Source organism: Periophthalmus magnuspinnatus, chromosome 24 (genome assembly GCF_009829125.3).
Source record: "Periophthalmus magnuspinnatus isolate fPerMag1 chromosome 24, fPerMag1.2.pri, whole genome shotgun sequence".
NCBI classification, from domain to species: Eukaryota; Metazoa; Chordata; class Actinopteri; order Gobiiformes; family Gobiidae; genus Periophthalmus; species Periophthalmus magnuspinnatus.
Window position 1 is genome coordinate 3,428,421 of NC_047149.1, and position 15,776 is coordinate 3,444,196.

Here is a 15,776-nt window from a genome sequence, read left to right on the forward strand (position 1 = left end):
TCCAGGCCACTTTATAGGATGGAAGTGTCACAGTTTCTCCATTCTTGTTCAATTGCTGAAACATTTGAGACTGTCTTTTTACCTGGCTTTTCAAGGTGTTCAGTTCAGAACCTTTGGGGAATTCCTTGTCCATATGAGCCTGGAGAGGCTAAAATGACGCTGAAGATTTGAAGCCTTGAAATGTGATATTGTAGTATTGCAGATTAAACAGAGTGATTTGCCATTCCGTTCAAAAAAAAAGTAAACATCTTCCCATTCTTCCTGCTGTTCATCCTCATATTTTTGTTTAGTTTTGCATTTTGCCATTTTGACTCGACGGTAACAGTCTGCACGCGCATGAAATGTTTACTTATTTTCGCGCCATTAGACGTGACCCGCGCAGATGACCCGCGGTCACGTGTCAGACGCAGCATAAAAAAAGCTGATAAATCAGTTTTTATATATTGTTTATTGTTTGTTTTAATAAGCCCTGGTGGATTTGAATGTGTTTTAAGAGAGAAAAAAAATAAGTGAAACATGAAACGATGCAAAGAGCCATAGTATATTGAAAATATGATGAGAGGCAAAGAGCCACATTCCTATTGGCAGAGAGCCGCATGCGGCTCGAGAGCCGCGTGTTCGCCACCCCTTCTCTATCGGGTTGAGATCTGGTGACTGTGGGGGCCATTGTAGTACAGTGAACTCATTGTCATGTTCAAGAAACCAATTTGAAATGATTGGAGCTTTATGACATGGTGCATTATCCTGCTGGAAGTAGCCATCAGAGGATGGGTACATGGTGGTCATGAAGGGATGGACATGGTCAGAAACAATGTTCAGGTAGCCCGTGGCATTTAAACAATGCCCAATTGGCACTAAGGGACCTAAAGTGTGCCAAGAAAACATCCCCCACACCATTACACCACCACCACCAGCCTGCACAGTGGTAACAAGGCATGATGGATCCATGTTCTCATTCTGTTTACGCCAAATTCTGACTCTACCATTTGAATGTCTCAACAGAAATCGAGACTCATCAGACCAGGCAACATTTTTCCAGTCTTCAACTGTCCAATTTTGGTGAGCTCATGCAAATTGTAGCCTCTTTTTCCTATTTGTAGTGGAGATGAGTGGTACCCGGTGTGGTCTTCTGCTATTGTAGCCCATCCGCCTCAAGGTTGTGCGTGTTGTGGCTTCACAAATGCTTTGCTGCATTCCTCGGTTGTAACGAGTGGTTATTTCAGTCAACGTTGCTCTTCTATCAGCTTGAATCACTCGGCCCATTCTCCTCTGACCTCTAGCATCAACAAGGCATTTTTGCCCACAGCACTGCCGCATACTGGATGTTTTTCCCTTTTCACACCATTCTTTGTAAACCCTAGAGATGGTTGTGCGTGAAAATCCCAGTAACTGAGCAGATTGTGAAGTACTCAGACCGGCCCGTCTGGCACCAACAACCATGCCACACTCAGAATTGCTTAAATCACCTTTCTTTCCCATTCTGACATTCAGTTTGGAGTTCAGGAGATTGTCTTGACCAGGACCACACCCCTAAATGCATTGAAGCAACTGCCATGTGATTGGTTGATTAGATAATTGCATTAAGGAGAAATTGAACAGGTGTTCCTAATAATCCTTTAGGTGACATACAGCTCCCACTCTTAGTCAACTGAGGTTTGCTCCTTTTATAGAGCACTTCCCTAATTGGCTGAGCCCACTCTGTTGTACAGGCAAGTTGTCCCACATCCAATTATATTGTTAAAGAAATAGGTCTAATCAAACTGTGTAACTATTTATTCAATTAAGTTGTTTGTTAAAATAGAGCCCTACATTTAATTTATTTGTTTTAACAGTGAACACAAATTAGATAACCAAAAAGCTAAAATATCTGACACCCCTCCCTGTTAGCACCCAGTTGTCTGCCCCGGAACCTTCTTAAGGTGCTTCGGCTCCCTGGGGACTCATTTGGCCAAAACACCTAAGACAGACAACATGGGTAAGTTAAAATTTGCAGCAATTCAATTATAATCAATTAGCTGATACAACATTTATCATAAAACATTTTTAAACTTTTGTGTGTATTGTCCTTTCTTTCTGCTAGCCTCAAAGACACGCCCATTTAATGGACTAGCTACATTACAGAAGTGTAATGTACTGGTAGTAGGCCAGGTTTACAGAGTTAGAAACGCGGATCTGCTCATTGGAGGTGCTGAAGCCAGGTAGCCAGGTAGCAGTAAGGATTGTGGACCGAGTCAGTGTTAGGACTGCTAGCGAAAATGCCCCCCCAGAGCATCCTGTGCAGACGGGACTAGACCAGGATTGATTTGTGACAGTTTGGAAGAAGCAAAAACACAAAAACTTGAGCTCCCCGTCTGTAATAGGATTGCCCCCCTCAGCGATCAAATGAACACGTTAGTTATTGGAGGTTGTATAGTTAGAGACGAGGAGCTGCCAGCGGCGACTGTCAGGTGTTATCCGGGAGCCAGAATGGGTGACTTTGAAGGTGACCTCAGGTTTTTAAAGCAGAGTAGAAATAGGTACCACCAAATTATGATCCACCGTCGCGGTAACGACCCCCGATGCAAATAGACTCAGAGCAAATAAAGATTGTGTGTGTTCCTCGCTCTAAAAACAATAAGCCATGTGATAAGAGCACCATTCTAGGTGTCAGATCACAAAACTTACTAAAAATACTGACTTGTGCTGATACATTCGTCTCTGAGTATAAATACCTTGGCATTACACTGGATCCTACACGAACTTTAAAAAAACATATAAAACAAATGTGCCATAGCCTGAAATATCATATAGAAACCTTCAAAAGTATAAGAAACTCATTAACCCTGGAAGCATCAAATACATTTTTCAACGCCGTGATTATGTCCTGGTTCCATTACTGTATACTCTGCTGGTCACAAGCAAACAAATCAACGCAAAAACCCCTAGAATCCCTTCACAAACAAGCATTAAAAATATTAGACAGAAAACCTCGACACCACCACCACTGCCATATCCTACAGAAATATAAACTGTTGAACTTGGACAATTTACAAAAGCAAGCATCCCTCCGGCTGGTCCACAAAATACTAAATAATTCTGCCCCTACACCGCTCAGACACTTCGTCCAGTGCGAATCCACCGTCTCCTCCAGAACCACACGAGCTTCCACCACCGGACAATGTAACGTCCCAAAACGGAAAACTGCTTTTGCACAAACAGCCTTCTCCTACAGCGCAATAAAACAATGGAACAACCTCCCACCTGAAATATGAACTATCACAAACCATACTACATTCTCCTCTGAACTAAAAAAATGGCTTTGAGACAACTACACTTGCCAGCACTGAGTTTTTTATTGTGTTTTAAATGTAATATGTAAAGTGTGTAATGTATTTTAAGCATGGTAATGTGTGTGCATTAGAGTGTCTGAACTGGATGAATGACTGAGACATGCGAATGTGCATATAAACTGTAAGTTCTTATCTGTTTTTTATTATTATTGTGATTACTGTATTTTTTCTCTGTAAACCAGGGACTGCAGATGGAAATTAGCTACTTAGCTATAATCTGGTGCAAAACATCTCTGTTTTATGCTTAATGTCTCTGTACATGGTCCCTTAAATAAAGACTAAACTAAACTAAATTTAGCTCATTGGAAAGCCTTTTACCGTTAATCACTTGTCCAAACTGGAGAAACCAAAAGGCTGTTTTATTCATAATAATCTACCAACCTCCTGAGTTTTTGATTGAGTTCTCTGACTTTATATCAAGTCTAGTGTTAGTTTGAGAGAGGATTGTAATAGTTGGAGATTTTAACATACACGGTGACAATAGCAGTGACTGTCTTGGTAATGCCTTTAGTGCCCTACTAGATGGTACTGGTTTTACCCAGAATGTTAATAAACCAACCCACAGTCACAAGCACTTCCTAGATCCTGTTCTAACACATGAGAGAGATCAGTGACCTAAATGTCCTCCCTCAACATCCCATATTATCTGACATTTCCTAATTACCTTTCAGTTTATCCTTAAAGATTTTCCTTCTCCACAGAATAAAACTATAATGAAAAGAACAATATCTGAAAAAATGTATTTTAAAATTCAAAGAAATAATAAAGCCAATATTTAGGGACATGTCATGTGACACTGCTAAAAACAGCTTTAGTCCAAACATAAATGATCAGTTTGTTGACAGATCTATGCTCTCTCTAAAAAACACTCTCAATACTGTAGCTCCCCCCACAACAGAAAGTTGTTAGGGCCAGACTTAATATAATAAATACCTCATTAGAAAATGGCTATGTCCCCAGTCCATCATATATACAGTGATTAAACCGCTTCTGAAAAAACTTATCTTGAACCAACTATAGACCCATCTTTAATTCTTCCCTTTGTCTCAAAAAACTAGCCGCTAGGACAACAAGGAACCAATCCAGGCAGTGAAAGGCTACAAGAGTTGGAGCAGAGATGGATGATCTTGGCCAGATTAAAGCGTCTCTGGATTTTTTAGCGGATGAAATTACCGCAATCAGAACACAGCAGAAAAGTATCTTGGATCTTGTGAAAGAGGTGAAAACCCTGCGGAGTGTTATTGAGGAGAAGGACAAGAGAATTGAACAGTTGGAGACAAAAGTGGAGGACCTGGAACAGTACACGCGAAGGAACGATGTCATTGTTACCGGGCTCCACATTAAACCCAGGTCGTACGCTGGCGCGGTTGCTGGGGACCGAGGAGGAGAAGCCGGAGACCAGGAGGCCATCGCCAGCTCAACGGAGCAACAGGTGGCTGCCCTTTTGCGGTCCAGGGGGATCGAGCTGGACTGCCGCGACATCGAGGCGTGCCACACGTTACCCAGGAGGAAAACCGCAAGTAATGTCACCTACAACCCGGCCATCATCATCAGATTCGTGAACAGGAAAAACAAGTCTGCACTTCTCAAGCAAGGACGAAAGCTGAAAGGATCAAACGTGTTCATTAACGATCATCTCACCAAACAGAACGCTGACATTGCCAAAAAAGCCAGAGAGCTCAGGAAACAAAAGAAAATTCAAAATACGTGGACCAGTAATTGTAAAGTTTTCATAAAGTTAAATGGCACACCTGAGGAAGCGAAAGTTTTGCTGATCAGGAAAATTGAAGATCTGAATAAATATATGTAAAAGATGAAGCATAAGATGGAAGGTAACACGCATTTACACACAAACATTTACTAATATGCCATTGACTGAAGACATTCAAAGTTTACCAGGACTGCAAAGTAGTGTGGAGCAGGAAATGAGGGATTTTCATCAACAAGAATTAATTAATTTTGAATACACAGATCATAACATACATGACGTGGATTATGAAATAGACCCAGATAATAACTTTTTTTCTACTATTAAGAATAATTGTGGTTATTACTCAGAGGAGCATTTCACACAGAAGGTTAAAAGCAATGATACATTGTCTATTATCCACTTCAATAGTAGAAGTCTGAATGCGAATTTCTATAATATTAAAGCTTATTTAAATAAATTTGCACATCCATTTGACATAATTGCCTTATCAGAAACGTGGATTAAGAGTGAAAATAAAATCACTTTTGAGCTGGAAGGATATGAATTTATTGGTGTCAATAGACAGAATAAAGGAGGAGGAGGTGTAGCACTTTTTGTGGAGAATTCCTTGGAATTCAAAATTGTGGATAACTTGACAACTGTGATTGATGATGTTTTGGAGTGTATAACAATAGAAATTTGTAAAGAAAAACAGAAAAATGTTATGGTCAGTAGCGTATATAGAGCACCAGGGGCAAATGTGGAGCTATTTATAAATTGGATGGAGGAAACCTTTTCACAATTAATGCATAAAACAATGTTTATTTGTGGGGATTTTAATATTGACCTACTTAACTCAAAAAATCATAAAGGAACAGAGGATTTTATTAACACCATGTATAGCATGGGTCTATATCCTCAAATCACAAAACCAACCAGAATAACTTCTTTTAGCGCTACACTAATCGATAACATTTTTACAAATGATGTCAACAACTGTACACAAAGTGGAATACTAGCGTGTGACATTTCAGACCATTTGCCAGTTTTTGCAGTTTACAACAAAAACTATAAAATGAAAAAAATGGACAAACCAATACAATACAAGCAAATTGAATCAGTGGAAGCAATTAATGCTTTTAAAAATGATCTAGCGAAACATAACTGGGAGGATTTATATCAGGAATCAGATGTTGATAGTGCATATAAGGAATTCTTAAAGGTTTTTATTTCATTGTATGATAAAAACTGCCCTATACGTCGATGTAAGAGCAAACTGAAAGCTAAAGAGTGTCCTTGGATGACAGAGGGACTTGTTAAAGCCTGCAAAAAGAAGAATAAGTTATATAAAGAATTTTTGGTGAAAAGATCTGAAGAAGCTGAAAAGAAATACAAAGTGTATAAAACAAACTAACTAATATTCTAAGAAGCGCTAGGAAAGAGTACTACAGAGTTCAACTAGAAAAAAATAAAACCAACATAAGAGGGACATGGACAATTTTAAACAGCATTATAAAAAAGGAATCCAGACAAAATGGTTATCCTCAGTTTTTCATTGAAAAGGACAAAAAGGAATATGATATGAAGGTGGCTGCCCACAAATTCAATACTTTTTTTGTTAATATAGGAAAAGAGCTCGCAGAAAAAATTCCTGATATTGATCCTACGGATAGTAATGAGCATAATCTTATAAAAAGAAATTCACAGTCTATGTTTTTAAAACCAGTAGATGAAATTGAGCTTAGTGCTGTAGTTAAAAGTTGTAAAAATAAGACATCAACTGATTATCAAGGCTTGAATATGACTCTAATAAAAACTGTAATTAATGAAATTGCAAAGCCACTAACCTACATATGCAATTTGTCCTTTCAAACTGGCACCTTCCCTAAACAAATGAAAATGGCAAAGGTAATTCCTATTTATAAAACCGGCAACAAGCATCACTTCACAAATTACAGACCTGTTTCAATACTACCTCAATTTGCAAAAATTTTAGAAAAACTTTTTAATAATCGTCTGGAATCATTCATAGAAAAGCACAAATTGCTTTCTGATTGTCAATATGGGTTTAGAGCCAACAGATCAACTTCATTAGCATTAATCGATACAATTGAGGAAATAACTAATTCATTAGATAAGAAAAAATTTGCAATTGGATTATTCATTGATCTAAAAAAAGCCTTTGACACCCTCAACCATCAAATTCTAATTCAAAAGCTAGAGTTATACGGAATCAGGGGAGTTGCCTCAAAATGGGTAGAAAACTATTTATCAAACAGGCAACAGTTTGTGAAGCTGAATGAGAGTTGCTCACCATATCTTGATGTTACCTGTGGTGTCCCACAGGGGTCAGTATTGGGTCCGAAATTTTTCATTCTGTATATCAATGACATTTGTTCTGTTTCTAAGATGTTGAAGTTGGTTCTATTTGCTGATGATACTAATATTTTTTGTTCGGATGGTAATTTGCACAAACTAATGGAAACAATAAGTTCAGAAATGGAAAAGTTACAAGTGTGGTGTAAAAGAAACAAGTTAACATTAAATTTACACAAAACAACTATAATGTTTTTTTGGAAATAGGAAGATAGATAATGAAATAAAGGTGTCAGTGGAAGGAACTATTTTAGAGAGTACAGCAGAGTAAATTTTTGGGGGTAATAATAGATGATAAATTAAACTGGAAGGAACACATTAAATATATTAAAACAAAAGTAGCTAGAAGTATAGCAGTATTATCACGAGCGCGGGAAGTATTAGAGTTAAAATCTATCCAACAATTATACTTTTCTCTGATATTACCGTATTTGACTTATTGTGTAGAGGTGTGGGGGAACAATTACAAAACAAATATACAACCCTTAGTTATTCTTCAAAAACGAGCAGTTAGAATTGTGCACAAAGTGGGATTTAGGGAGCACACAAATGATTTATTTTCACAGTCTAGATTACTAAAATTTGAGGACTTGGTGGAATACCAAACCATGCTCATTATGTTCAAAGCAAGAAATTATCAATTGCCTCCAAACATTCAAAACTTATTTAGTGAGCGAGAAGGGAATTATAACCTTAGAGGAATGGCAAAATTCAGACACGCTAAAGTGCACACTACAAGAAAGAGCTTTTGTGTCTCAGTCTGTGGGATCAGATTATGGAATGGGTTGAGTGAAGATTTAAGGCAATGTTCAAATATTAGGCAATTTAAAAAACTGTATAAATGTCATATTCTGTCCAGATATACCAAAAGAAAATCCTAATTAATGGTAGCAGTGGTTATATGTATACTTTTTTGTTGATAGAATGGTTCAGTGATGATGTACAGGAAAGATTATGGTGATTTTTGTGATAATAACATGAACAAGGAGAATAAGAATAACAAGAATAATGAATATAATAATAATAATAAGAAGAAGAAGAAGAAGAAAAAGAAAAAGTAGTTAATACTAAGAAGTAAAGTAAAAGGAAGCTGGATGAAATTTTTGTTCAAGGTTTGAATCAGAAGAACGGGGTGGGATTAAATAAGTTTACACTTCTTCCCACATCCCTTTTGAGAATGTTCAATGTTTTTTGTGGAAGATAATTTATTTTATTTTATGGACTGTCATGACATGTATTACATGATTTATGAACATACTCAAATAAAATTCAAATTCAAAATCCTTGAAAAAGCTGTAGTTTAGCAGCTTTTTTTGCCACTTACAGTCTAATATTTATTTGATGTTTTTCAATCGTGATTCAGAGCTCACCATACACAGAAAATGCACTCCTTAAAGTCACAAATGATTTGTTATTAGCTGCTGACAGTGGACTGGTCTCAGTTCTGGTTCTGTTGGACCTCAGTGCAGCGTTTGACACCATCGACCACAATATTCTGCTGCAGAGGTTAGACCAGTGGTTCTTAACCTTGTTGGAGGTACTGAACCCCACCAGTTTCATATTCACATTCACCGAACCCTTCTTTATTGAAAAATAAAATATAATTTTTCAAATTCAAGCCATATGTGTGTTTTACTGGTCCACAAAATAAACCATGCATTAACATCACTGTGTTCAAAGAATAAAACCAATACAATGTATGAACTCACAACACATTACATACATACCTTTTCACAAAGACATGACCTTTTTTAATTCTACCACACTGAAATCATTTTAATTTTGTATTGTTTTATGTATTCCAATAATGAACTTATTGTATTTATGCTATTTATTATTTTTAACATTTTAACACACACCCCTCATCTAATTTCCATCACGCTAGAATAATAATGAATATTTACTGCAAATCAGTGTGACTTCTGCTGTTGCCTTTGAGAGACCAGGTCAGAAATGCAGGGCTTCCCCTTGGCCACTCTCATGTCATTTTCACAGCAAAGTCTGTTCCTTTTCTTCGTTTTTATGTCATTTTATGTTTTTATGCCGTTCGAAGTGACAGTATTCAATGACCAATACACACAGAGGAATCTGTATCTGCACACCCAGCTGCTCTATTACTGTACATTTATATATCATATCAAAACACAATATATATAATGTGTATTTTTAAATAAAATATTATTTTAAATAACAACTGGTATGGGTCAAAATAAATATATATTTACAAACCACACACTGCAAACAGTGAACAAACACACACACTTAAAAATGTAAACAAACACACACTGGAAACTAATAATACACTGTACATGTGACAGTGTGACAGTCATTCTGTGACAGAGGTTGGAGGATCGAGTCCCGCTCTGACCAACTTCTGTCATTGTGTCCTTAGGCAAGACACTTCACCAATCATTCGCGCACACTTTGGTGTGTACGTGAATGATTGGTGGTCGGAGGGGGGGGCGCAGATTGGCATTAGATAATGCTAATGATTACACATAATACACATTTGACCCACAATTAAGTCAATAGCAGAATGAACCTCGCTTACCGATCAGGAACAGCATCCAGTCCATCAAATCATAAGGTCCTCTACTCCTCAGTCCACCACGAGATCTTCACTCGGTTCCACGAACCGCTCCGGGTCCGAGATGCCTCTAGTTTAACTTGTACAAACATCCACACTGTCCTCGGTCACGTACTTCCTTTGTTTTGTCCGTTTCGTCATGTTTAAAACGCAAAACTGCTGCAAAACAGTGCGTAAAGTTACGCAATTACGCGCGCGTAATTTTACGCACGGATCTTTGCCCGAGGGCGGGCCGTCGGAACGTTCAGGGGTTAAACAGCACTTAGAATCATCAGCGAGTCTTCACTCCACATCGGCTAAAACACTGGGAGCGGGACATGAGGAGCCTGTCAATAACGTTGATAAGCTGTGCAAATCCGTGAATCACATAATTGGCTGGAGCAGCTTGTCCACGGTCACACTCACTGACTCACATTGAAAAATAGCGCCGAATGAATTGTTGTGTGTTTATTTTATTTTCAACTCCGGTTCGATTTTTTTGTGCGCAGCACAGATTTTCTGTGCGCGGAGACCGTGTCAGCAGTGCGCAATTGCGCACGCGCTCAGCTTGGAGGGAGCAGTGTTCGATAGGCACAGCAAAGGGTGCATTTGTCGAATTAGGACACGGCCAGCGTCTGGAGACGCTCGCAGTCCGCGAATCATATGAGTCTGGTACGTGTCTTGACCTCCGCCGAACCCCTGGGACTGACTCACCGAACCCGTAGGGTTCGATCGAACCCAGGTTAAGAACCACTGATATAGATAAAGCATCGACCTCTATCCCACATATACTTGAGACATTTAAAGAGTTTGGTTCACATTCTGGATATAAGATAAATTGGTTAAAATCGGCTTTACTTCCTCTTAATTCATATTCCAACCTTGTATCACTTCCGTCTATAATTCCGAGAGTAGAGCATTTCAAATATTTGGGTGTGGAAATCTATCCATCACTAAATGTAATTGCTTCTACAAACTTTATAAACATTTTAAACTAGGTAACTCTTGACTTACAACGATGGGATAATTTCCCTACTACTTTGCAAACTCGAATTTCTATTATTAAAACAGATATATTACCACGTATGCTTTTTTATTTTGCAATGCTTCCCCTCTCTCCACCGCCCAGGTATTTTGAAAGGCTTCACTCTCTGATTTCAAAATATCTATGGAAAGGAAACCGACCACGTGTCTCTTTACCTACGTTACAGCGGCACAAATCTTCAGGAGGCCTTTCAGTGCCCAATTTCAAATACTATTACTGGTCTTTTGTTTTACGTCCACTGTCTTCATGGTTCTGCCCAACGAGTGACTCTGCATGGAAATGCATAGAAGAAAATCTAGTTCATCCTCATAGATTAAAGGACCTAATTTACTCTGCTATCCCACTTAAACGAGCAAAGACTCGTTTTGGCCCAATAATTACTAATTTACTAGCAGTCTGGCGATACGTGGAAAAAGAATCTAAAAGCATACAAAAATGTCATAAGAACAGCCCACTTTTCCACAACTATTCATTACTATCTGGGGCCAAACCATTTGCATTTTCACAATGGGAAGAGAAAGGGATTCATGTGTTAGGAGACATGTTTGGTGATTCTGGGCTTTTCCCTTTTAGTGATTTACATGCCGTCTTTAACCTGCCAGCATCTTCTTTTTTTGTGTACCTGCAGTTGAGATCCTCCATGAAAGCCTATGGGGTTCCATGGACTGAACCCCTTACCACACACAAATTACACCATATATTAAATAGAAAAAAGAGCTTTGTTACACAAATATATAATTTATTATTGATTGCAAATTATAAACCATTGAAAATTGAAAACGTGTGGAGTAAGGATTTGGATGCAGCAATGGAGAATGACAACTGGAAAACAATATGGAATACAGTTACTTACTCATCAAAAAATCCAAACCATCAGGTACTACACTTCAACTTTTTACATAGAGCTTATTTAACCCCTAAAAAGAGATACTTGATGAAGCTCACTTCTTCTCCATATTGTGATAAATGTTCAGAGAATGTGATTGGTACTTTTATCCACATGTTTTGGGATTGTAAAGACGTCAATATATTTTGGAAAACTGTACATTCCTATTTAGCTAAAATGTTAAAGATTTTTGTTTTACCCCACTTATCGTTTTGATTAATGATTTTTCAATGTTATCAAATTGGTCCTTTTTTCACAAAAAGATTTTACTGGCAGGGTTGACAGCAGCGAAAAAACTGCTGGCCCTTCGCTGGCAAACATCTAACAACTTGACTCCGAGTCACTGGATCAATACCTTTCGCTATATCATCAACATGGAACTATCAGTAGCTAAAATGCATGGAGCCAAAACAAAAACTATCTCATTATGGAGTAAAACCTTATTGGAACTGGATAATCTTAAATAAGCAAGACTGTGTATATATGTGTGTGTGTATATATATACCACCAACACTGTTTACAGTGCGGGTGGAGAGCTGCTGACCTCGACTGGGGATGTTGTCGGGCGGTGGAAGGAATAGTTTGAGGATCTCCTCAATCCCACTGTCACGTCTTCCGAGGAGGAAGCAGAAACTGGGGACCCAGAGGCGGACTCGTCCATCACCTTGGCTGAAGTCACTAAGGTGGTTGGCAAGCTCCTCGGTGGCAAGGCTCCGGGGGTGGACGAGATCCGTCCTGAGTACCTCAAGTCTCTGGATGTTGTGGGGCTGTCTTGGCTGACACGTCTCTGCAACATCGCGTGGCGGTCGGGGACAGTACCTGTGGAATGGCAGACCGGGGTGGTGGTCCCTCTGTATAAGAAGGGGGACCGGAGGGTGTGTTCCAATTACAGGGGAATCACACTCCTCAGCCTTCCCGGTAAGGTCTATTCCAGGGTGCTGGAGAGGAGAATCCGACCGATAGTCGAACCTCGGATTCAGGAGGAGCAGTGTGGTTTTCGTCCTGGTCGTGGAACACTGGACCAGCTCTATACTCTTCATCGGGTCCTCGAGGGCTCATGGGAGTATGCCCAACCAGTCCACATGTGTTTTGTGGATCTGGAGAAGGCATTCGACCGTGTCCCTCGTGGTGTCCTTTGGGGGGTGCTCTGGGAGTATGGGGTCCGGGGCTCTTTGCTAAGGGCTGTCCGGTCCCTGTATGACCAGAGCAGGAGCTGTGTTCGCATTGCCGGCAGTAAGTCAGACCTGTTCCCGGTGCATGTTGGACTCCGCCAGGGCTGCCCTTTGTCACCGGTTCTGTTCATTATATTTATGGACAGAATTTCTAGGCGCAGCCAGGGGCCGGAGGGGGTCTGGTTTGGGAACCACAGGATTTCATCTCTGCTGTTTGCAGATGATGTTGTCCTGATGGCTTCTTCGAGCCAGGACCTGCAGCAGGCACTGGGGCGGTTTGCAGCCGAGTGTGAAGCGGCTGGGATGAGAATCAGCTGCTCCAAATCCGAGGCCATGGTTCTCGACCGGAAAAAGGTGGTTTGCTCTCTCCGGGTGGGTGGTGAGTCTCTGCCCCAAGTGGAGGAGTTCAAGTATCTCGGGGTCTTGTTCACGAGTGAGGGAAGGATGGAGCGGGAGATTGACAGGCGGATCGGTGCAGCGTCTGCAGTGATGCGGTCGCTGTATCGGTCCGTTGTGGTAAAGAAGGAGCTGAGCCGGAAGGCGAAGCTCTCGATTTACCGAGATATATATTCAAGTTATATTATGTTATCTCACTGTTCATTTTAAAGGTACTGTAGGTACTGTAATGTTCACTCTTATTATAATCATTATATTCATTTCAACTATGTAAACTATGTAATCTGCACTAATGTTTGTTCTTGAGTCTTGCAGAAAATGTCTTTTGAAAGTGCAGGATCCCACAGGAAGAAGGTCACTGTGAAACCTAAAACAGAAACATCATGGGAGGATGTTTTGTGGAAAGAGTGACCTTCTGGAAATGCAAAAACAGAATATATTTCTCTGTGAATTTCGTCATATGTTTTTACACTGCTTGCCCCCCGCCTTTCAGAGTATGTGTATGTAACTAGGGTTCCCTAACTTTAATAAAGAGGTGAAAGACGGTCTGGGCCCCCAGAGAGGGTGGTGGTTTGTAACTGGGTTTTTTTGCCTCTCCGCTCTTTCTCCTCAATATTGAGACAAAATAATCTCTCTTGTCTTCTCTTCTCTTTTGAACTGTAATATAGGTTGTGAACCTATCTATCTATCTATCTATCTATCTATCTATCTATCTATCTATCTATCTATCTATATATATATATATATATATATATATATATATATATATATATATATGTGTGTGTGTGGGGGGGGGGGGTGTGTGTGTGTGTGTAAGTGTATATGTAAATATATATATAAGTATAGTATGTATAGTAATGTATAGGGGTATAGGAATACATATATAATGTGCACACATATATATGTTTTATGGAATAGGTGAGTGTATATGTATGTACGCATATTGGAAGTATGTATTTTGTTATGTATTTTGTAAGTGTACTTGCGCATACACATAGACAAATATGCAATGTTTTGATCTTGTACATGTGAAGCCCAGGGAAGGGGGGGTAGGATATCACCATGAGCTCGGGATGATTTTTTTTTTTTTTTTTGGAGGGGGGGTCACAAAAAAGTAAAATGCATAAATGTCCTTGAAATTCATATATATTTTATCCTTATTTGAACTATACACATTTTTGAACAACTGATTGAACCATTTGATACTGAAAAAATAAAATAAAATGAACTTTTATTGAATATCAAATAAAAATCTATATAATTAAATAAACATCAAATGAATAAATTAAAATTAAGTAAATACCAAAATAATACAATAAAATTAAATAAATATCACATTAAACATTAGAATTAAATAAAATCAATAAATAATAATAAATTAATTGCTCGGCAACATTAACAAGACAAAAATAAATAAACAATTTGTCCCTTTTTTTTTATCAAAATTAAGAAGTCAGGATTAATGGCTGCAATGAGCATGGCATAGTATTAGCTCTATGGTGTAGGCCAGATAAAAGGGCACATTTATCAAATGCTGATGTTTATGTTACGGGTCTGGTCTAGGGGGGGCAGACCCGAACAGAAGAAAATCCCTGAAAAACCAGGAAAAATAATGAGACGACAGGCAGTGAGCTTGGTTCTGTGCAGCCTCGCTTCATATTATGAAAGAGGGTTGCACGAGACGCTCCAGGTAGGGTCGGACCGGAAGACCCGCTACATTTCACCGCCCCCTTGTGGCACTCTCCCAAAACATGAAAAAATCTCAAATAAAACAAGTCACATTAAAATTTTATAATAATTGAAGGATTTAGTATATTTTAAAGCAACAGGAGCCTCAAGTAAGTCTCTTTGTAAATAATCCAATAATTAATAACATAAAATATGACTGCTCATTTTGTGTGCGTCACATTTAGTTTCATACTTAAATACCAGTCTCCTCAGAGACTGTCAAAAATTGCCATAGCCGACTATTTTTCAAGTCGTCAAGGCGGGGTATTGGGTAAAGTTTTCAACTAGCAATAATCGCGTCTCGGATGGACCTCATAGACTACGATACTGCCACTGCGCAAAGCTAAAGTTTGTTTGGAGCTAAAATCGGCTGGCCTTGGTTTTACTCACTTCCTGGTCATGGTAGGTTAATTGTGGGCGGAGCAAACCTTTGACAAGCACTGCCTGAGAGAACAGGGCTACTTTGAAAAATGATTGCCTATAACACATTGAAAGTCATTGGTAACAGGCTCCAATGCCATTTGAATGCAATAGCAACAAAATGTATAGCTACAAATTAGAGCACAGAAAAAGTCTTTGATTTTTCCT

The 15,776-nt window shown here is 39.0% G+C and overlaps 1 non-coding gene across 1 annotated transcript; it reads right to left on the reverse strand.

Moving 5' to 3' along the window:
* Nucleotides 1-15,392: 15,392 nt before the first annotated feature.
* On the reverse strand, nt 15,393-15,533 carry LOC117393289 (U4 spliceosomal RNA). Its single transcript, XR_004543131.1, has one exon. It is a non-coding gene; the product is annotated as a U4 spliceosomal RNA (small nuclear RNA).
* Nucleotides 15,534-15,776: the final 243 nt, after the last annotated feature.